The 22,196-nt window shown below is 43.3% G+C and overlaps 1 non-coding gene across 1 annotated transcript; it reads left to right on the forward strand.

Annotated features, from left to right (window-relative positions):
• Positions 1-391: 391 nt before the first annotated feature.
• TRNAF-GAA lies at positions 392-464 on the forward strand. The gene has a single exon. It is a non-coding gene; the product is annotated as a tRNA-Phe (tRNA).
• The last annotated feature ends 21,732 nt before the right edge of the window (positions 465-22,196 follow it).

Raw genomic sequence — 22,196 nt, forward strand, 5'->3', positions numbered from 1 at the left:
TTTCATTAAATGGAAACCGAAACCGTTAGGATGCTAGCGAACTGAGGAACATCGCTTGTTGGCGTGGTCCTCCGCGAGCTCGCCGACCCTGTGCCAGGCAGGTTCCGTGCAGGGCTGGCAGCTGCCGCGGGCGTTTCCACGGCTGCCAGCCTGCGCCGACGCCAGGTCCTGGGCAGGGAAGCGGCCGGGCGGGGACCAGGTTCAGCAGCCCTGGGCCCGAGAGCCGAGCAGCCGGGGACGCGCGGGAGAGCCAGGGGACGACTGGGGCAGCGATCGTGAGTGGAACTCTGACTCCCCGCGCGGTGCGGCACCAAGAAAAGCCCTGCCACAAACAGCCGTCGGGACCTGACAGGGTTCAGTAAAAGAAACCTCAGAAGACACACCGCCACAAGCCGAAATAGCTCAGTTGGGAGAGCGTTAGACTGAAGATCTAAAGGTCCCTGGTTCAATCCCGGGTTTCGGCAGTTCTCTTTTGCCTTTGGTCAGAAAAAGATTCAAAATTTGCATTCACAAACTATCCCCATTCCTTCCTGCTCATCCAGCACAGCCCAAGGTGTAAGCGGGGATCCTGAGTTGGGAGGGAATTGGGAATCCACTTTCCAGCCCCCCGCCAGAGACCGCGGAAGGGGACGACGGTCGCTGGACGTGCTGCGGCCCGGGCGCCCTCGCGCGTGCGCAGTGAGAGGCGCAGCAGCGCCGCCTCAGGCTGCGGCGGGAGACACGGTGCTGTCTGTGGGATGAGGAAGACATTCCCTCCCGCCCCAACGCCACCGCCTTCTTTGGGAGCGCTCCAGATTTGAAGAAACGGCGGCATCTTGCTGCGCGGCGATTGGCTGCTACCCGGCTCCCCAAAATGCTGGTTACCTCGTGCGTGGCCCTCACGGTAGGGGCGCTCCACGGCCAGCTCTGGTCGACTTGGTGACCCCCATAACCTTGTGCACAGCTAGATACGTTAGAGTCCAGGTGTATGGTTCTCCTCAAAATGTGTCCCCCGAGCCGCCAGCAGCAGCGACGTGAGCTGCAGGCTCCAATAGGAGAATCCTGAGAGCGGAGCTGAGGCAGGCCGGTGGTGAGGCCAAGTGGGGGGCTCGGAGGGGGCCCAGGGTTCAGGCCCTCTGTCCATCCACTTGCGCTGCTTTATTTTTTTAGCAAGAGTTCGGTCCCGGGCAGCGAGAATGAGCCAGCTTCTTCTTACTGCCCGTGTCCTGCCAGGGCTCACCAGGTTCCCCGGGTGCTTGAAAAGGACTCTGCTGCGTACGTTGGCTTCCACATGAGTGTGTATGTGTGAGAGAGGGCACAGGAGAGCCTGCCCAACCGGGGCACCCGTGGGAGCCCACGCGAGGCCAAAGCAGGTGGCATAAAGACAAGGGACGCACAGGCACCCGGTTAGATACTGTCAACGGCCAGTTGAGGGTTATAGATGAACCATGATGGGAAGAATGAACCACTGGAGACTGGACCAGCCAGTTTCGTGAGTGGTGAGTTGCTGTTTGGTTGGAGATAGTCAAATGTAGGATGTCTGTGTTAGCTTTTGCTTAGTTTATCTATTTCTTTCTTTATTTTAAGGGAGAGAGACAACTCGCGGAAGAAGTGCTTTGTGTTCTCAATTATTTGTTTCTCCACTAAACGGACCTCAATCATTGACCATGCGCTAAGATCCAGACATTATTCCCTCTCCATGCAGTGGTGTGGGGTACATGATCATCCTGCCCATTTTGGAACTCAGTCCTTCCCAGAGTGCAAGAACGAAATGTAATGCATGTCAAGCATCTCATGTCTGTGGCCTTCTGTGTGTTTTTGAGTGAGGATGTTTTTGAGATGTTGGCAAGATGTCATAAACATGAGGGCAGTTCTAAGAAGGAGTTAAATGCTAGTGTCTGGTTAATCCTAAGAAGCCAGATGGGCTAGGCGACCTTGATTGGGTCGTTGCCCACAGGAAGGTGTCATGGATGCAGTAAAATTTAGCTGGATGGGATGCAACTGGCAATGAGGACTTGGATGTTGGTGGTGAGAGTGGCTGTACATTTCAGACAACCCTGCCAGTGCTCAGGAAGACTAGGTCCTGGTGCCAGGGTGAGTGGTAGAAGGCTTGTAGACGCACACCTGGCCAGAATGAACGCCGAACAAAGCAAGACGCTAGTTAAGGAGTTAAGGCCAGATTAGAACCACAGATAATCACACAAGTAATAATGATGCAAGAAGAAAGAGAGTGCAGCATGGATTGAACTCAACTTGGATCTGCCTGTGGATGACTAAGCTTTTTTCCACAGGGGCTGGGCCAGTAGGGTCTTGAACAGAGCAAGGAAGAGAAAAATGACCAAGAAGTGGTCAGTATGTGGTAATTAGGCCAAATCTGACTGGGCCAACTGCTGGGGTTAGAATTCTCTTCTCCCACAGTGCCTCTAAGGCAGAGGTCCTGTCTCTTCCGATGACTGCATTTCAAAGGAATGGTCCTCAGGTCCTCAAGAAAGATGCTTCCCCATTATAGGAGGTAACAGTGCATCTTGCAGAAACTTAGGAAGGATTTTCCACTGTAAGCCATTTGTCATGTGATTGGCGATCCGTCTCAGATGTTGTAGGGGATTTTTTTTCCCCTGTAACTTTGGACTCTCAAGCAGGGGCTAGGCTAAGCCTATGGAAGCAGCCTTGAGCTGTTAGAAACTACAGTAGTGTTTTCTCTGGCCTTTTGATGTGGAAGGGGTGGGTAGGTTAAGTCATGTGTGCTGAGGGAGGGTGACATTTATAGGGCAGGTGTGAGCCTACGTGAGAAAAGAGCTCAGGGTAGCCTAGCTGGAGTCTGGTCAAGGAAAGAAGCTCTGCTGGAAAAGACTGGAGGGGTGTGTCAAGGGGAATGGCTTGGGCCTTTGCGGGAAGTGCAGCTTTGAGGAATTTTCAAACCTTTTGGCAGGGAGGAATGGTTAGGAAATAGACAGCATTAGACACACGCACCCACACCCACATGAAATAAAGATCAACCAAATGAGAAGGTCAATGGCTGTTTATTCAGAGCTTGCCATGCCAAGTGAGTCAGCTAGCATCACTTGGGTTTAGCAGAGACTCAGAGGCAGCAGAGGAGTGGCAGAACTTTATGGAGGGGGAGAGGCGTGGCTTCACATGGGCCTGGGGAAGCTAGGGGCTCATCCCTAGGAGAAGGGCAGCCTGTTTGATTGGGGTTGTGTTTGGCTTTTTCCTTTTAGCCCAAATTTGTAAAGGGAGGCAAAAATTAGGGTAGATGTTGAAAATCTAGCCATTTGATGTGGCAGTTGCTGTTTGGTTTCCTGGATTGTTAGAAGAGATGGTGTGTAACTTTGCACAAGTCCCTTGGTGCTGAGGAGGAGAGAGGTCAGATCCCTGAGCCGGCGCCTGCAGGTTAGAATGTTGTTCGTCCGTGCTCCGGTCACTGCCCATTTGTAACATTCAGTCTCTCGATATGTGTTGTGCCTTCAGAGTTAAGTCTAAAATTGCCATCATAATTGTCTTTCTCTGAAGTGCAATGGGCTCTGAAAGATGTCAGCATGGTCCCTTCCCGGGAGTGGGAAAGCCTGAACATCAGTCAGGTTTCTTCTGACAGCTCTTTCTCACCAAGGAGGCCGGGGAGGGTAAGGGGTAGAGGTGAGGAGTCAGCCCTTGCTTGATTACAGAAATCCTTGCAATGGGAAGGACACATCCTCATGAGACATTTATGAGAGCTGGTGCCCGGGCCAGCCCTTTGCAAGCAGCAAGGCTGTGAATGACTACTCTTGCTTTGCACAGTTCATTCAGGACAGGAGGGGACAGGCATCCTCTCAAATTTCTTGGAAAATTTTTACAAGGAAAACTTTGCCATCTGGCTCAACTTAAGAGTTCTCAAGGTGACAAACACACAAACACATAGCTGAGTAAGCATTTATTTCTCAATTGATGTGGTTAGTGTATTCATTTTATACCAGAATTATAACATCGTGAAGCTGTTGTAACTTATGACACTATTAAACTGGATGAGCATTGACTAAGTTGTTGAGGCCCTGTATGTAATCAATGTGCACATACACGAAGGCCCACTTTATTAGTCTTGGACAACAATCTGTTCTTTTATATGTTTAGCGTTTACTTTCACATTTTAATATTTGTCAGATCTGATTTACTTGGGGTGGAGACCTTCATTGGAACTACAAGTCCTGTTTAGATTTGCTACTGTTTGCAGCAATATGTGACTTCTTTGCACTTCTCCTTTACATGTGGCATGGGAATGGATTAGCGTGTGTAAGCACGGCTGGCTCATCAGGCTAGCCACCTTAGAGGAGCAGTTGAGACTGTGGCTGCAGGAGTCAGACTTATAGGCGAGACCAGCAGATGGCCTGAGAATGAAGCAGGACAGGCTGAGGGAGAGCCAGGCTCTCTACTGCAGAAAAACAAGTCACATACTGGTTCTGTAAATTCCAATTTTTTTGTATAACAAGTTGCCATAAAGTAAGGGGTACTAATATGTTTTTACTATTTATCTCTCTTCTTCTCATATAATAATAATAATAATAATAATAATAATAATGGTGGTGATAATAATAGTCACCACCAACAGAATGCTTTCTATGTACCAGACATTCTAATAACTTCTTTTCATACATCTTCTCATTAAACTTGTCAATGGCCTTTCCATGTTTAATGCAAATAAATGAAGAAAATAATGCCACACAGCAGTGTAGACAGAACCCAGCACAATTCTGAGATTCATTAAAATGGATCATAAAATGTAGTAGTTCTTTCATCAGTTGCATTAGAGAGATCTGTTCTGTTCAAATTTGATTAAATAATGAAAATGGGATTAAGGAAGAAAGTCATTTTTATTTCATTCTTAAATTAAAAAAATTTTTTTTTTTAATTTCTTTGCTTATTTGAAAGGCAGAGAACAGAGGGAGAAACTGTGATATCTCCTACCCCGTTCACTCCCTGGTCTGCAGGCCAAGGTGAGAAGCCAGGGACTCGGTCTGATTCTTTCACAAGCAAAGCAGGGACTCAGTGCTTGATCTGTTATCTGCTGTTTTGTAGGGTGCACATTAGCAGGAAGGTGAAATCAGAAACAGAGCCGGCACTCTGCCTTAGGATGTGGATATTCCCAAATAGGATATATCCTACACAGGGCACTCTGATAGGGACGTGGATGGCCCAAATGGTGTCTGAATTGTTGTTCTAAACACTCGCCTTCTCAAAATTAAGTTTTTAACAACTACAAGTAAAGGAATGAAATTGATCTTCTGGTAGATAGAAAGGTGAAGGAAAACTGATCATTGTTTTCAGATTAAACTTTTTGGGGCTGGAGCCCTAGTGTGACACATTGTGCCTGTACCTGTGGTGCTGGCAGCTCATGTATGTGCCGCTTTGAGCCCTGTCTGTTCCCTTCTGCTCCAGCTTCCTGCTAATGGGCTGGGGAGGCGGCAGAATACGGCCCAAATGTTTGGGCCCCTGCACCCATGTGAGAAAACCAGAAGAAGCTTCTGGATCCTGGCCATTTGAGGAGTTAGTAGAGGATGGTCAATTTCTCTCTCCTTCTCAAATGAAAATAAATAAATGTTTTTTTCAAAAGCAAATTCCCAGGGAGATGCTATGAGAGGAAATGAGCTTTATGGGTGGAAAGTTTCTGCCCTGCCTGGGGAACTACAGACAGGACTTGAAATTTAGCACATCTTCAGCAGACTAATTTTTAAAAGTTTCTTTTTCAAAATGTATATTTTTAAAATTAGTTTTTAACACATTGAATGTGATTTCTAAATATAATTCCAACAACATTGTGAAATTTCTTTACTCCTTCACTTCCTGCCTTCTTCCTACTCTCCTTCCTTCTCTGTCTTTTTAAGTACATTTTTTGAGATAATATTTTAAATTTACCTCACGGCGCCTCTCATTGAAGAGATTATTGTTACTGCACTGTGTAGTCTCAACACTGTTGTAAAAAGCCAGTTGGCTGCATGCATGTGGATTAGTTTTTGCGCTGTTTTCTTCCAACGATCTGGGTATTAGTTTTTATGCCAATGCCATGTTATTTTAATTACTATAGCTCTTGTAGTGGGCTCTGAAGTCAGGTATTGTAATGTCTCCAGCTTGATTTTTCTTGTTCAGGGTCATTTTAGCTCTTCTGTATATTTTCTTATTCCATTTGAATTTGTAAAAAAGTCATTGATATTGTGATAGGATTGCATTGAATCTATAGATTGCTTTACATGATACAGGCATTTTAATGATATTGGTTTTTCTAATCCATGAGCATGGTACATTTTTCCATGTATTTGTGTTCTTGATGATTTCATTTCATCGGTGTTTGATAATTTTCATTGTAAAGCTCTTTCACGTTTTTGGTTACATTGGTGTGTGTGTGTTTGTGTATGTGTGTGTGCGTATATGTTGGATATATAAATATCTTCAACATAAGACCACTCACCCAGATATATACAGCAAATACTATTAGACTCAAAGTGAGAGAGAGACTCTGGTACAAAATAGTAAGTGACTTGACTCAATCACACAAGCAGAAAATCAATGAAAATATGTTGTAGTTGGAAGATACTATTGAGCCAATGGATTTAATCAATATTTGTGGGACATTTTACCCAGCAGTAGAGAAAATATCTTCTAAACAGCACATCAAACATTTTCTGAGATAAACCACACATTGGGCCACAAATCCAAATCTTTGCACATTGAAAAATATTGAAATAATACTACATATTTTCTCAGATCCTAAAGGAATAAGACTAGATGCCAACAACAAGAACAACAAAAGAACAGACATAAATACTTGAAAGTTGAAAGAAAATGCTACTGAATAATTAGTGGGTAATTGAAGAAATCAATTTTGAAATAAAAACATTCTTGAAATGAAAATGAAACAATATCAAAACCTGTATGACACAGCAAAAACAATGTTGAGAAAGAAGTCTGACATTCAATGCATACGTTGTATAAGAGAAATGTCCCATGTGCATGTGCAAGGCAAGAATTTAGCCACCGAGCCATTACACTGGGTCCTGATGTACGTATGTATGTATAGACACATACATATATGTATAAATATATACATGTATATATTTATTAAAGATTTCTTTTTGATGATGTTTACAGAGTTGAGAATGTAGCATGCTCATATGGACCACTGATCAGCCCTGAACTCTACTGCCTTTATTTTAGCCATTGTCTAAGCTGCCTCATGTCTTCATAGGGTGCCTAAGTTGAAATAGCTTTACTTCCAAGGAACTGGGCTGTATTCTGTCCCACTGGATTTCAGGCAAGTTGAAAAGAATATGGTTTTACCAAGTAATTTACCTATAGCAAAAGCAGAAAGCATAATCTATATTTTTTATTAAGGAATCATCCTTTTTTTAAAAAAAAAAACAAAAAGGCATAAAGTTGGCACCAGTAATGCCATATGACTTTCCTGCCAGGCACTTGTTTAATCTGCAAATCATGCCAGAACCAGCTGTGGATGCTCCAGCCTTTTCTTTCTCTACCTACCTTTCAGAAAGCCAGACCTTCTGACGCTTGGAATAGCTGTGTCTATGCCTGATCTGAGAGGGCAAAGGACAATAAGGTTGATTAATTCTGGGGAGCCATTTAACTTTTTTTTGGAAGACGTCCCAATATTTGTGATACAAGTTGCCATGAATCCAAAATGCCCTACTAACCTGGAGTTTTCTGACATGCTGCAGGTTGCTTTCCCTTTTGATATAGGGTCGGATGCTGTTTTCCAGCCCTATGGCAGACCTTGCCACAAGAATAGATTAATTCTATCATTACCCTTTCTCAATTTCTGCCTTTGACCAGAAAAAAAGAGGTTAATTGTGTGCCATTTCTCAGGAGAATGAAGTATCAGCATTTTAATTCCTGATATTTTATGAATTGTGGGCAGCTAATTAAAACTTAAAGATTAGAGGAGCTATTTTGGCCAAGAGGCCATTTGCAGGGTTGTGAAATGAAGAGAACAAAGGGTTGCCTTTTCTTTTTATTTCTGCAGCTTAAATGAAACTTCTTGCTGAAATAGAGGCTGGAATTGTTTTGCATACTGAGTGTTCATCGTATTCATTCTAATTTTAATTTAAATTTTGCAGTGAATGGTACAATATCTGAAAACTATTGAGGTGTTAATTTTGGGGAATGTTAAGTAGTAAGCTCTGGCTCTGTTTGAACCTTCTGGATTCTCTTGTCACATAGGAACCACTTAAAGATTCTATTAGATATCCTTAATTGTCGTCTAAGAACTCAGCACATATTTAGATCAGGCCTCTGTTTGCCCTCATAGTTGACGGTGTTAACAGCAAATGATAACTCACATGCTTGCTATGTTCAGTTGCTCTTTCCTAGACTTCTGGGGTGTCTAAAACATGAGATTTTCCTTCATTCTTCTACCTGATTGTCTTTCTGGCTAATGCATTTGTTCGGGAATTTCCAAAATCACCATGGGATACGAATGAAGGCCATCAGTAGTCTCCGCCATAGCTTTGTGGACATTAGTAAAAGGATACCTCTTCAGTTGTGGGTTCTGCACAGACATATAGCTGAGAAAAATGAAAAAGGTTGAAATTTAGCTTACACTCATTTCCTATCATTGTGCGTTGCAAAGCCCACATGATAGTGGCTGTAGCTAAATCGCCCCTTTCGTATCAGCTGCCTTGATGCTCATCTATTTCAACATGCTTCCTGATACCAAATCACTTCTTCCTGACAAAGGAATAGGTGAAATAAGATTTGAACAAATGTCTAAGTGCAAGATCCTTAAGCTTAAAACTAGCCCATGGTCATCTTTGATGATACCCAAGCTTCTCTTTATTTGCTTACATCCCAAATCAAATGAGCACCTGCTAGGGGCCATGAACTGATCTGAATGCTAGGATTTCACTCACAATGCTCTAGACCTCACAGAGACTACAGGCTAGTGGGGAAAGACTAATGAATAACTGCACAAGTGATTCCAACTTGGATATGTGCTGTGATGGCGAAATTCAGGGGGGCTTTAGGCATATATAACTATTAGATTTGACCTGGACTGAAAGGTTGTGGGAGATTTCCTTTAAAAGATGACATTTATGCTAGGACTGATGAATCAGAAATAAACAGCCTGAAGGAAGAGAAAGAACATTCCAGCAAACTGGAGCAGTGTGAACCAAGACCCTGATACTGGGAAGAATATGGTGTGTTGTAAGAATGGACATTAAGGCCAGCAAGACTGAAAACTTAAAAGGATTAAGAAGAAATACAAATCAAGATGATCCTGAAAATGGGTGAAAAGGCCAAATCTTGGTATCCAAGGAGCTGGGACTTTATCTTATGAAAAACTGTAATCTATTAAGATAGTCATATTTTAAATTATTCTCATTTGTTTGAAAAGGAGAGTTAAACACACACACACACACACACGCGCCTTACATCTTCTGGTTTGCCCCATAAATTGTCACAGTAGTCAGTGCTGGGCCAGGCGAAAACCAAGATCCTGGAATTCCAGCTGAATCTCCGGTGTGAGTAGTGGAAGCCAAAATACTTGGGCCACGTTCCGCTGCTTTCCTAAACACATTAGCAGAGAGCTGGACTGGAAGTGGAGTGGCCAGGACTTGAACAGGTACTTATATGGGATGTTCGCACTGCAAGTGGTAATTTATCCGCTGTGTCATAATACTACCCCCTAAAGTACTCAGTTTTATTCAGAGATGGGAAATTTTAAATGGTAGATCTGATTATGAGAAATGATCAGATAAGCAAGCCTGAGGACAGAGATTTGGGCAGAGCCTGTTGCCCCAGGTTCACGTAACCAATGTGGAGTAAAATGTGACATTGCGGAGTAAAACGTGAGCAGAGAAATGTGAACGGTTTAGAGAAATCTTTTGACCACAAAACCAAAAGGATTTGGTGATGGGCTGCTCAGCAGGATCCAAGAAAAATTTCAGAATGAATCTCTGGTTGTTGCTATGAATTTCCTGGGCTGTGGAATCCTGAGGGACAGCTTTGGAGCAAGTGATCCTAAAATCACCTCGGACACACTGGATATCATGTGGCTGTGTGACTTCCAAGACGAGTTGGGAGTATACACGTGTGCTTTGGCATGTGGTTCAGGGCAGTGTGGCGTGCACAGTGAAGCTTCATAGCTGGTGATTGCTGGTGGGTCAGTGTGCCTATGCGCACACCTAGTTAGAAAATGGGTGAATAGCATTAAGCAGTATGGATCACTGTTTGTCACTGCCTTGTATTTTGGCCTGCTGTGGATGCTATAGTGTTGCTTCTTTTTTTCTCCTTATAGACTCTCTAGGTAACTTCATCTTTGAGCTCCATAACTGTTAAATCTATCCTGGGTTAAAGCTCGTTCATGTGGTCCGGATTCATCTATCAAATGCACCACAGAACACACCCCAGCACAGCCTGTCACAGCTGAACTTGCCTTTCTCTAACTGACCTCCCAAGTTACACCTGCTGCCTGGTTAAGGGCAGCCTATACAGCTGCCTGCAGCTTCTTGGAGATGACTGGAATTGGTGCTTCAGGTTGAGGCCTAAACTCTCAGGAAGTTCTTGAGATCTGAGATGGCTTCCTTCCTGAGCAGCAGCGCGAGAGTGTCTGAGCTATCCCTAACCCTTCTGGAGGTTTTATAAGCCTCTCCTTCCTTTTGAAAAACTATCATGCTTAAAATGCAAACAACGGTTTTTCCTTCTTGGCTAGTACTGATGTCAGGTTCAGATTCAGTGCTTGGGAAGCGCCATTACCAGCTCTCCAACCAGCACACCTTATGCCTTGGGCCAGCCTACTACTGCCCTGCCTCTAACCTTCTACATCCACCTGGTTTGTAAGTTCTCTTTATTCCTTTGGAGCTCATTATTATGATTTGAATCTGTTCCGTCTTCTTCATTTCCTAGTGTTGCTAATTTGGTTTGAGAATCTGTTTAGTTGGCGCTAAACAGCCTCCTGGCTGATTCGGTCGCCATCTGTAGCTCTTTGAAGCTGTCTCAATGTATTTAGGCTGCTACAACAGGTTATCATGGACTTGGCACCTTGGAAACAACAGACCTTTCCTTCTCACAATTGTAGAACCTAAAAGTCTGAAACTGTGATGCTAGCACTTTTGGGATTGTAGACAGCTATCCTCTTGTTGTGTCCTGATGACCTAACTTCTTGGGCCCCTGCACCCATGATGAGATCTGGAAGAAGCTACTGGTTGCTAACTTCAGACTGGCCCAGCTCTGGCTGTTGCAGCCATTTGGGGTGTGAACCAGCCCATAAAAGATCTCTCTTTCTCCTTCTCTCTCTAACTCCGCCTTTCTTTCTTTCTTTTTTTCTTTTTTTTTTTTAAAGAAGAGACCTGAGTTGCTATGTGATGTCCTGTGCTACGTGATCATACAGCAAGAAAGCCCTGAGCAGGGCTGGTGCCATCACCCTGAACCTCCCATCCACCAGAAGGAGTCATGTACTTTTCTTCATAAATTATGCAGTCTCGGTTATTTTGTACACCTAGATTGAGAAAGCCCTTGAAGCCTGTACTAAGGGTGTCAGTATCTGCTTTCACTTGCCGTCTCTGGACCCATCAGCCCAGCCTGTGATCCCAGTGCCAGTACACTGGCTGCCCTGTCTTCCATCATCAATTCTTAAACTCCAGATCAAGAAGAGAGGTAGTTATAACTTGGTGACAAGTGGGTTCTCTTTCAGCTTGACTCTCTGGGAGCTGGATGAAATCTGTCAGGTCCATCCAGCTTTGGGTGGTAGGTATAGACTGAGGCCTTGGCCTCAAAAAACTCCCCACTGGTTTTGTCTATTACAAGACATCTTCTAGCAACCTCAGAGGTGTAGTATGTTCCTAAGAGGTGCAACCCATCATTTTGTATATTATTTCTGAACCAGTGATTGGAGGTTGTTATACAAACTGCTTGATGTGCTAAAATTTACTCTAAGTTCAGGATTATCCCACAGATACCAATAAAACTTTAATAGACCATAGTTAACCTCTACACATGATAAATTTTGGCACTCTACCACGCACTTTGAGTGGAAACAGTAATTTCCATTCCCAGAAGGAACGAGTAAGCAAACTCCCTAACCAACTGGTGAATGCAATGTTAGTGGGAAGTAGCCTGTTAGTACCTCAAAGGAGAGAAAGCAGGAGACATGCATTCTTTTCATCCCTGACAGTGCAGTAGCCTTGGAAATGATTGGTACTCGTTAGAAAGGCACGTTCTGTAGAGGCCTCACAAGTGACACAATAGCACAGGCAGGAATCAGGAAACTAGCCCTCTATGGATTTTTATGATGGCTAAGTATTGGATTTCACAGAGGACCGTGTTCTTTGAACTTGCTTGTGAATTTTTCCAGGCATTCATTCATGCTTTTCCTCCTGCCCAGAGAGCCCTCCTTTCTATCCTCTGTAACTCAGCAGCCCATAGTCCTCTCTTCAAGTGTTATTGCCCACATGAAGGCTCCCCTGGTTGGGGATGCTGTTGGGACAACTGGATAGCAGCTTGCAGAATTAAGAAGCAAGACTCACACCTGTCACATTATATGAAAATCAGCTCTAAATGGATCAAGGACCTAAATGTACACCCAGAAACCATCAAACTATTAAAGGAAAGCATAAGAAGTACACTCCAAGATATAGGAACAGGGAAAGACTTCTTAGAAAAGACGCCAAAAATAAGGGCAATCAAATCCAAAATGAAGAAATGGGACTACAGCAAACTAAAAAGCTTCTGTACAGCAAAGCAAACAATTAACAAAGTGAATAAACAACCAACAGAATGGGAGAAAATTTTTGCTCATTACACAAGAGATGGGGACTAATATCCAGGATTTACAAAGAGCTTCAGAAACCCAGTGACAGCAAAACAAACAAACAAGCCCTGTAACAAAATGGGCAAAGGAAATGAAGACATTTTTCAAAAGAATTGATTCAAATAGCTAATAGACATTGAAAAGATGTTCAGGCTCCCTAGCCATCATAGAGATACAAATTAAAACCATTGAGGTACCACTTAACTCCTGTGAGACTGGCCTACATTCAAAACTCAACTAACAACACCTGCTGGCGTGGATGTGGGCAGAAAGGCATCCTTCATTGCTGGTGGGAATGTAGGCTAGTACAACCACTGTGGAAATCAGTATGGAGAGTGCTTGGAGAATTGCAAATAAATATGTCATATGACCCAGCTATCCTGCTCCTAGGAATATATCCAATAGAAATGAAATCTGCACATGAGAGGGGGATCTGCAATCCTACAAAATTTCTTCTTTAAAGTCCTAATGCACTGGCATGCTTAGTTTGGCTTTGTTGCCTTAAGTGTTTCATGTGATTCTTTTCTACCTCTGGCTGGTTTTTACATACATACACATAGGTATATATGCAAGAAAATTTCATATTCATTGCCACGCCTTTTAATTATTCTATGGATTTTGGAGTTGATAAACTGATTAGGCAGAAAAATCATAAGCATAGTCAGTGTTTTGATAGATACATATCATATTATGTGTAAGGCTTTGCTGTCTTTCTCTGTTTTCAATTAACTAAATATTTCACTTGAGAAAGAGATAGAATGAGAGAGAGATATAGAGATCAATCTTACATTTGCTGGTTCACTCTCCAGATGCATACAATGGCCCAGGCTGGATTGGGACGAAAGCCAGGAACTCAATCCAGAACATGATGGAAAGAATCCAGTCTTTGACCTATACCGTTGCTTCCTAGTGCCTGCACTGGCAGGAAGCTAGAGTCAGAAGCCAAGGCTGGGAATCAAACCAAGACATTCCTTGTGATCAGACGTATAAGAATCTTAACTTACCTCTTAATTGGTAGACTGAATAGTCACCCCTAAGCTTTTGATTTCACTAAAGAGTTCATATTCTTGGTTTCCCACTTCTTGTTTCTTAAGTTCATAATAATTAGAATAGCTAATGATATATTTTTGGTTTTTTAAATGCAAATGGCTTTTTAGAAAATAAATCAGAAGTCATTCGCAATGTCTTTGGGTTTCATTTAGAAGAATTGTGCACTATTATTGCTAACTGATAGTATTTCCAATTTTATTTTTGTTCATTTTCATCTTATTTGAAACACAGAGAGAGAGAGTCACTGAGTTTTTCTCCCCAGTTGCCTGCATCAACCAGGGCTTTGCCAGGCCAAAGCCAGGTGTGGAGAGCTCCCTGACCCGCAGTGAAAAGCTCTCACACCGTGTCCTTTCCGGGGTGCTTGTAACTGCTGCGAAGGGGCAGGTGATGTTGATGAGTGCCATTCACGAAGTCTGGTAGAGCAGGCTGTGGTGTGCAGTTCGTATCTTCTCTTCGTCCTCCGGTCTTCCCTCGTCTGTCCTCTGGTCTTTCTCGCCCGTTCTCCTCTGGCTGCTTTTATATCATTCTCCACCAATCACTTCTGCCGTGGTCCACGTGGCACTAGGATAGGCCAATAATCAATCGCTTTTACCTGTGGTCCACGTGGCGCTAGGATAGGCCAGTAATCAATCACTTCTGCCGTGGTCCACGTGGCACTAGGATAGGCCAGTAATCACAGCGGGGGTGTGGGCATTAGCCTAAAGGCTCCTTTCAAACTCAGGAGCAGCTTTAGCACCCCACTCCTCCACAGCCGGGAACTTCGGGAACTTCGAAGTTAACCTGGCTCTCCCACAAGGCAGCAGTGACCTAGGTACTTGAGCCACCCTCCTGTGCTCCGCAGGGCACATGGATGGGAAGTGGAGTAGTGAAGTAGCGAGGACTCAAACCAGGATCTCTGATCTAGGGGTGTGGGGCCTTAACTGCTGGGTAAGTTCTTTTTAGGTTGCAGAAAATACTGTTGGTGTTTTTCAGTGGGATGGGGATGGAGTTCCTTTTTACATTCCTGGGTACAAAAGAGGCAATGCTTGTAAGGAAGAAAGCATAATTGCTATTATTAACATTATTTATTATTTATTATTAACACTGTTTTTGTTCCTGCGATGATTATTTTCATGTACTCGGCACTGGGGGAGGCACTGAGGATGTGGACAAGTGAGGAATGGCTACTGCCTGTTTGAGGCTTGTGGGCTAAGGAGAGAGGAAGACAAAAGAGCCAGGCAGGGCCAGTTCTGGTTCTTGAGATGTGCTGTTGGAGGAGACACAGGTGGCCATGGCAGTGTGAGCATGCAGATCCATCCAGGCTTAGGGGTAGGCTGGCAGGGGAAGACGTTCACACAAGGAGCTGGGAGTCCTGAACACCAACCGTTACGCAGGGGCGTGGAATAGAAAGAATACTTCAGGAAGGGGGTATAGCTTGTACAAATATCCCAAGTCCTGAGAGAGCCCAATACACTGGGGAGATCCACGGCTTAATCATGGGGGCATGGTAGTTTAAAAGAACCATCTGCAGTTAAGTCCCTGAAATAGGTTAGAGGGGAAGACAGGGAGACGGATAAAAGCGGCTAAAGGCAATGATGGTAGAAGTGAAGTGCAATGAGGGTTCTGGGAGACCCTTAGGAAGGAGCGTACCCAGGAGTCGGTCCATATGGTTTGGGCAAAATGTTTAGCAAAGGAGGGAATTCCAGGGCTTTTATTTGGTGAATGAGCAGATGTTGCTGATTAACAGGCAGCAGCAAGAGTACAAAGAGTCACTGCAGTGTTTGTGTTAAACACATGAACCCAAACCTCAAAAAACTAAATAGGCATTGGTTAAACATCCCCCTGGATCATTCGCAGTTGGTAAGAATGCAGGAGAAAGGGTGCTGCCGGCAGTGGGTGTGTCCAAAGCAGCTCCGTGCAGCAGGAATGCAACAAGAACCCCAGATGGAATGGAACATATTCCCACAATTGCATAGAACATTTTAGAATGAATAAACATGTGAAATTAACTTTATTGCTATCCCATTTCAACATGTGCCTAATACAAAAATTAGCAGTGAGTTGCTGCAGTGCTTTTTACATGTTAGTCTGAAATGTATTCAGTATTTTACGCTTGTGGTACATCTCTGTTGGGACTTGCCACAGTGCCAGCACTGGATGGCCACACGTGGCAGGGATTGCTGTCATGGAGAGTGCAATGATTCTCCCCTTTATCTACACATGAGCATCACTTTGGGGAGAATTTTAAATATCCTGGTACCTAGGATGCACCCCAATTAAGTAACATCTGGATTCCTGGGGATTCGTGCTCACTGGTAACCAGGCCCGTGGAAGGACAAGAGCGAAGATCATTACTTTGCCAGCAATCAGAACAAGAGTCCATAGGCTCCTGTCCATGCCCACCACACATGGCACATGTGACACTGAGCACATGCATGGCAAGTTATACAAAGTGGACCTGCTGCTTACGGAGAAGCAGAGACAGAAAACGCAGGTCCTCTGTGAGCCAGTCTCTCAAGGGTTATGAAAGCTGCCCAGGGCAAAATCTTGGTTTTGCATGCTAGTTGGCACCCTAGCTGAGAAGCCCTGAAGGATAAGCCTATTTGGGTTGTATCCCTCAGGGGTGTCATGACTTACAGAACAGAGTTTTGAAGAATATCTTTGCATCCCGGAATGGAGGAACAAAGCTCAGGCTGTCCTAGGCATTTCCTCTCTAAATCGAGAGGTTTCCTTCCCTAGGGGGACTGGAACAAGGCCCAGCCAGGCTGTTACAGACAGTTCCCCCTTATCTCAGTATATTGCATTCCCAGCACATTCTACTGTTATTTTTAAAGAGTTATTGATTTTAATTTGACATATAGAGTTACACAGAGAGTGGGGTGGTGGCTAAGGCTACTATGCCACAGCACTGCCTCCTACAGTTAATCCTTGATAACAATAAGCAAGAAAGTGGGGAGGATATTGGTTCAAGGCCTCCTGGAGAACTGCACTGTGGGCCCCAGTATTCTGACGTGACACTGAAAGATGCTTTTGGTCATATAGGAAATGGCAGAGAACTAGGAGAAGCAGTCAAGAATGGTGTCTTGTTTAGAAAGCAAAGAAAGAGTTTCAAGGAGGAAACTGCTCCAAGAGAGATTACAAGTGAGTAGTGATCATCGGCTCAGAACCTGTGTGGAAGGGAGGCATTATTGACATTCCTATTGAATAAACTCCATTTACTTCTTCCATACATTGTTATTGACTGGCTACTGGGTACCAGCCACATAGTTCCTGACCCAGTGATGCTCTGGTGCAGTGACAATAGTAGACAATAGTAGACAAGCACTCTAAGCACTTACTTGTAAGCCGGGCATTGTGCTAAGTACTTTTTATGCATGGACTTGATTCTCACATCACTCTATGAGATAAGTGCTGTTACTCCGTTCAGTGGGGGAGGACGTAGAGATCTAGAGATTTTAAAGAACTGGCCCAGGCCGGTAGAATAGTCAGGGCAGGCTCTGAGTAGCGCTGATGGAGCACTCCCCGCTCGAAGTGGCTTGTGACATCACAGATTTCCTTCTCATTCCTGTTGCATGTGCGTGGTGCTTTGCTGGTGCTCTGTTCTGTCCTGACTCAGAAATCAGGTTGCAGTGCATGTGTTAGCTTTTAGGAGAGTGAGTCACATGACCGTGGTCAAAGTCTTCCATAGGTTAGATCTCACACAAGCCTTCCTGCAAGATTTCATATCAACCTGCTAGTGGACTGAGCCAACCTCTTGTCCCTTGGAGCACCGTTCCCTTTTACTTTTCTCTCCCAACTTGGAAACAGCTTACGGCTAGCACATCAGAAAGGAAGGAGTTGCAGACTGCCGCCTCTCAGATGGATCTGACTTCGTGGTGATGCAGAAGTCCAGAATTCCTCACAGAACTTCAAGGGACTTTCCTGGTTATCTAATCAAGCACCAATCCTAGCCGTTGTCCTTATCTTTATTCTTTATTTCTGGGTTTCACTGCAGCACACATGGGACCAGGAGTTCTCCAAGCTTCTTAGCAGCCTCTTTGTAACTGGACTATCTAATGAGAAGTGCTTCTTGATAATGAGCTGTATCTGTCCACTTGCACTCGGTGGCACCATCCTTCCCTGCCAGAACATATGCAATTCTAATTTCCCTGTTTCTGAAAGCTCTTCACATAGTCAGAAATGTCTTTCATAGTCCTCCTGGGTCTTTCTCTCTAGTCTTGAAACTTCTCCAATTTAAAACAAAGCAAACCAAGAGCTCTCTCTCTCCTTTTATGACAAGATTGAAATTCATCATGAATGTGAGATGCTTCTTTCCTTCCTTCCTTTCCTCCATCTCCCCTCACCACACCCCAGTGCTCCATTGCTAACAGAGAAGATTAATTTAAAAGATACAAATGGGGGTATTTAGTTTAGTAGCTAAGATACCAGTTAAGATGCCCACCTCTTACATCACAGTACACGGGGTCTATCGCTGGCTATGGCTCTGACTCCACTTCCTGATGAAGCAGGCCCTGGGAGGCAGTGGTGATGGCCTAAATACTTGGGTTCCTGCAACCCCCACAAGGAGACTGGATTGAGTTTCTGGCTCTTGGTTTCATGCCACCCTAACTCTAGCCATTCTTGGCATTTGTGGATATTTGGGAAATAAACTGAGGGATGGGAGTGTTATCTTTCTTTGTCTCCCATTCAAACAACTAAATATATGATAGCATTTCTGGTAGTTACTTTATCTATAAAGACATTCATTCGTCAAAGTTGTTTAAAAATAGGTACCTAAGGGAATTGATAGTTGACATGCTGTGGTAACTTTGTCACTGTTCTGACACAAACCCTGCCTGAGGCTCAGTGTAGCCCATCCAGCCCTTTTCTCAAAAGCCAGGCATGACCAGTGACTGTATGTTTGCAAACTCATCTGTGCCTAACTAGGGGCACCTGAAGGAACAGAGAAATAATCTCTCAAGTGACCTTCTCTGTTCCTGGAACATAGAAAAAATAAAATTCAGATTAATGCAGGAAATAATTAGAACAACAATGGATAATTTCTGTTACCAACAGAATCCATTATGATTGACAGTGATCACTTTTTCCTGATATAAAGTACAGAATGCTCTGTGTGTGTGTGTGTGTGTGTGTGTGTGTGCGCGCGCGTGTGTGAGTGTTGGATACAGGCTGAGCCTTTAGAATGTCCAGGGAAAGTGAATATTGAGAGAACTACACATAGATTTTAATATTGTGGCAAAATAAACTTACATGTTCTCACAGAATTTGTGGATTACTCGTATTGGCAGATTACTGAATTTTGACTATGTAAGTCATGTGAAAGCATGTAAAAACGTGACTGAGGAGGAGAATGTAAAGGCCCTTGATGTGTATATTTTCTTGTTTGCTAATGATGCAGATGAGCAACTCCTTCCAGCATTAATGATGTGAAGGATACAGACTAAAACCTGTAGACTCTTGACTCTATAAAGTTACAAGGGATTAATTAAAACTGAGCTAATGTCTTATAGGAGTTTAAATAAAAATAGTCAATATGGCAGAACTGTAAACTCCAGCTGTTGTTCAAAAGCAGGGCATCCTTTGATATGGGTTGATACATATCTCCTAAGAAGAAACTCTTTTGTAGCCTACATCAAAGGTCTTGTTCCAGTAATGCTGAGTGTAAGACTGAAAGACCATCAAAATTCTAACCTTGAATGCTAGATGCTTTTTGTTTTTAAGCTTTTCATTTTGAGCAGATTTACAGAGAAGTTGTAAAAGTTACAAAAAAAAAAAAGGCAGACAGATTTCTTGGATATCACTCACCCTCAGCCTCCATCTTTCTGTATCCATCATATAATTATCCAAACTGGGAATTCACAATGAACCAACGATGGTAACTATTGTAGAGTTGTGTTGGACTGGCTTTCCCTTGACTGTCCCATTTTGGGTCCTATGTGGCCTCCAGTCATCCTGTTTCTTCAGTCTCCTCTGTCCTGCACAGTATTGTTCATGATATTGACATTGCTGAAGAACTCTGGCCAGTCCAACTTCCTCTTTATTCAGACCCAGAAAAACCAAGACCCAGAAGACACCAAAGGGTCAAGTTTCAGGCTCCTAATTATGGCCTGTCCCAGCCCTGGCTGTCCTGAACACTGTGGGAGAGGACTGGTAGATACAACTTTCACATTGTGCGTGTGTGTGTGTGTGTGTGTGTGTGTGTGTGTGTATCACTCTGCTTTTACTTCGATGAGAATAAACATCTTAAAAAGTGCCTCAGACACAAATAGAAGAGGAAAATACAAGTCAGTTTTTGATTTTTTTCTGTTAATATTTTTCACATACCTAATGACAAGTGTGATACAATTGAAGGTCATGATATTACATTGGAAATGCTTAGCGGTATTTTTCACGTTGGTGCTTATGGGTACTTTGTAGGGGACAATTTTGACACCTTGCTCACTGGATGCTGGCAACAAATACTAACTTGAATCAAGCCAAATGCCCCTGTCAGTATCACGGTTTGCACAGCAGTAGTTGAGAAGCTCTGCCTAGGCTGACAGTGAGGTGCCTCTCCTGTGCTCAAGCTGCTCAACTCACCCTGAGAAACAAAATTTTGTTTTCCAGACACTTAAAAGCAATGAAAATAGGTGGTAAATTTGACTTTAGCTGAAGATTAATTACATTAGCCAAAACATGAACACCACATCCTATAAAAATAGCAAGGATTGTACCGTGTTATAGCAGTATCTATTTTTATTAATTCCACGTCTCACAACTTTGACTTTGAATTAGGATGGACCCAAGTTTATTTTTGCCTTGATGTTGATAAATGAGTTCACCAAACAATGACATAAACAGGAGGGAAAGAAAATGCTTTCCTTAGATACGCACAACCAACACCATTAGTTTTATAGGTGAAAAGCAAACATATGGTTCATCAATGACTTAAAGAGTTAGGAAAGCTAGGAAACCACTTGATAATGATACAAATAGTTTTTAGAAAGAGAGTAATGCATAGGAATGTGTACTGCTTTCCCAGTGCTACTATAACAAATTACAATTGAACTGGGTGGTTTAAAATAGCCAAGAGGAGCCCGGTGTGGTAACCTAGTGCCTAAAGTCCTTGCCTTGCATGCACTCCAGCCTTGTGACCAATTGGGGAGTGAATCAATGGACAGGAAATCTTCCTCTCTGTCTCTCTTCCTTTCTGTATATCTGAATTTCCAAGAAAAATAAATCTTTAAAAAAAAAGTTACCCATCCAAACACTAACCAGACCCGACCCTGCTAGGCTTCTGAGATCAGACAAGATCGGGCACGTTTAGGGTGGTATGGCCATAGATTAAAAAAAAATCAGATTAGATACACAGAGACTAATAAAGAAAGCTTAGAGCAGACAAGAAAAGGTCAGCTTGGATTCACATATACCTAATTAGGCAGGTCACAAAGATTAGTTACTCCTCATAAAGGTATTGAAGATTTCTCTGCACACCAACCTAAAACTGTTCTGCACCTCAATTGTTAACAAATGCCTTGTTAGAATTATAAGCCTGTTTGGACTATCCTAAACTTGCCAAGTTCAGTTAAATTGTGCTTCAATACTATAAGCTGTTAAATATAAAAATGAAAATAGACCCAAGACAGCTGAAACAGTACCCTATAGGTACAGTACCATTTTAAAGTGTATAGGAGCTGGATGTGTATAAACTAAAATTGAAAAGTAAATGAAGTAGTCACAAGTTGTGGTTAAAAACTTTCATTTTCCAATATATTGGTTACTAAAAACCATATCAATTAACCCCAGAATGATGTAAATCACTGTTAATGTTATGTTGTGGCTTTTCATTGGGATAATACTCTGCCAGCTCTGCTTTCAGACCAGAGATGGTCACCCCAAGAATCTGTTGAATCTATCTGGACAATATGAGGCTGGACTCTATGCATGGTACATGCTTGCAATGGAAGAATCATGACTTGATTTGAACTGTAACACTGCAACAGGTGGAGGAATCCACCATGAGGGGAGGACAGGAGGAATCCCAGAGCCTATGAAACTGTGTCATAACATGAAATTAAAAAAAAAAAGGCAGGAGGTAGTCTTTCACAGATGCGGAGAGTAAAAGTCTGAGATGAAGGTGTGGGTGAGGCTCAGAGGGCGTTTCCGTTCCAGGTTTGGGTGGCCACAGGCATCCTCTGAGTGTAGCAGCACACCCTGGAGCTGTGCTCCGTGTTCTCCTTCCCCCTCTATTCTCGATCTTTTCTCATGTAAGGACAATAGCCACCAGGTTAAATCTAGGACTACGTCTGCTTGAGATCTTTCACCGTAGTAGCACATATAAAGTCTATGTTTCCAGTCAAGGTTGTGTTCATACCTTGTAGCAAGAGTTCACAACTTGAGCATATATATATATATTTTTTTT

Source organism: Ochotona curzoniae, unplaced genomic scaffold (assembly GCF_017591425.1).
Source record: "Ochotona curzoniae isolate NIBS_2020 unplaced genomic scaffold, NIBS_Ocur_1.0 contig_64, whole genome shotgun sequence".
NCBI classification, from domain to species: Eukaryota; Metazoa; Chordata; class Mammalia; order Lagomorpha; family Ochotonidae; genus Ochotona; species Ochotona curzoniae.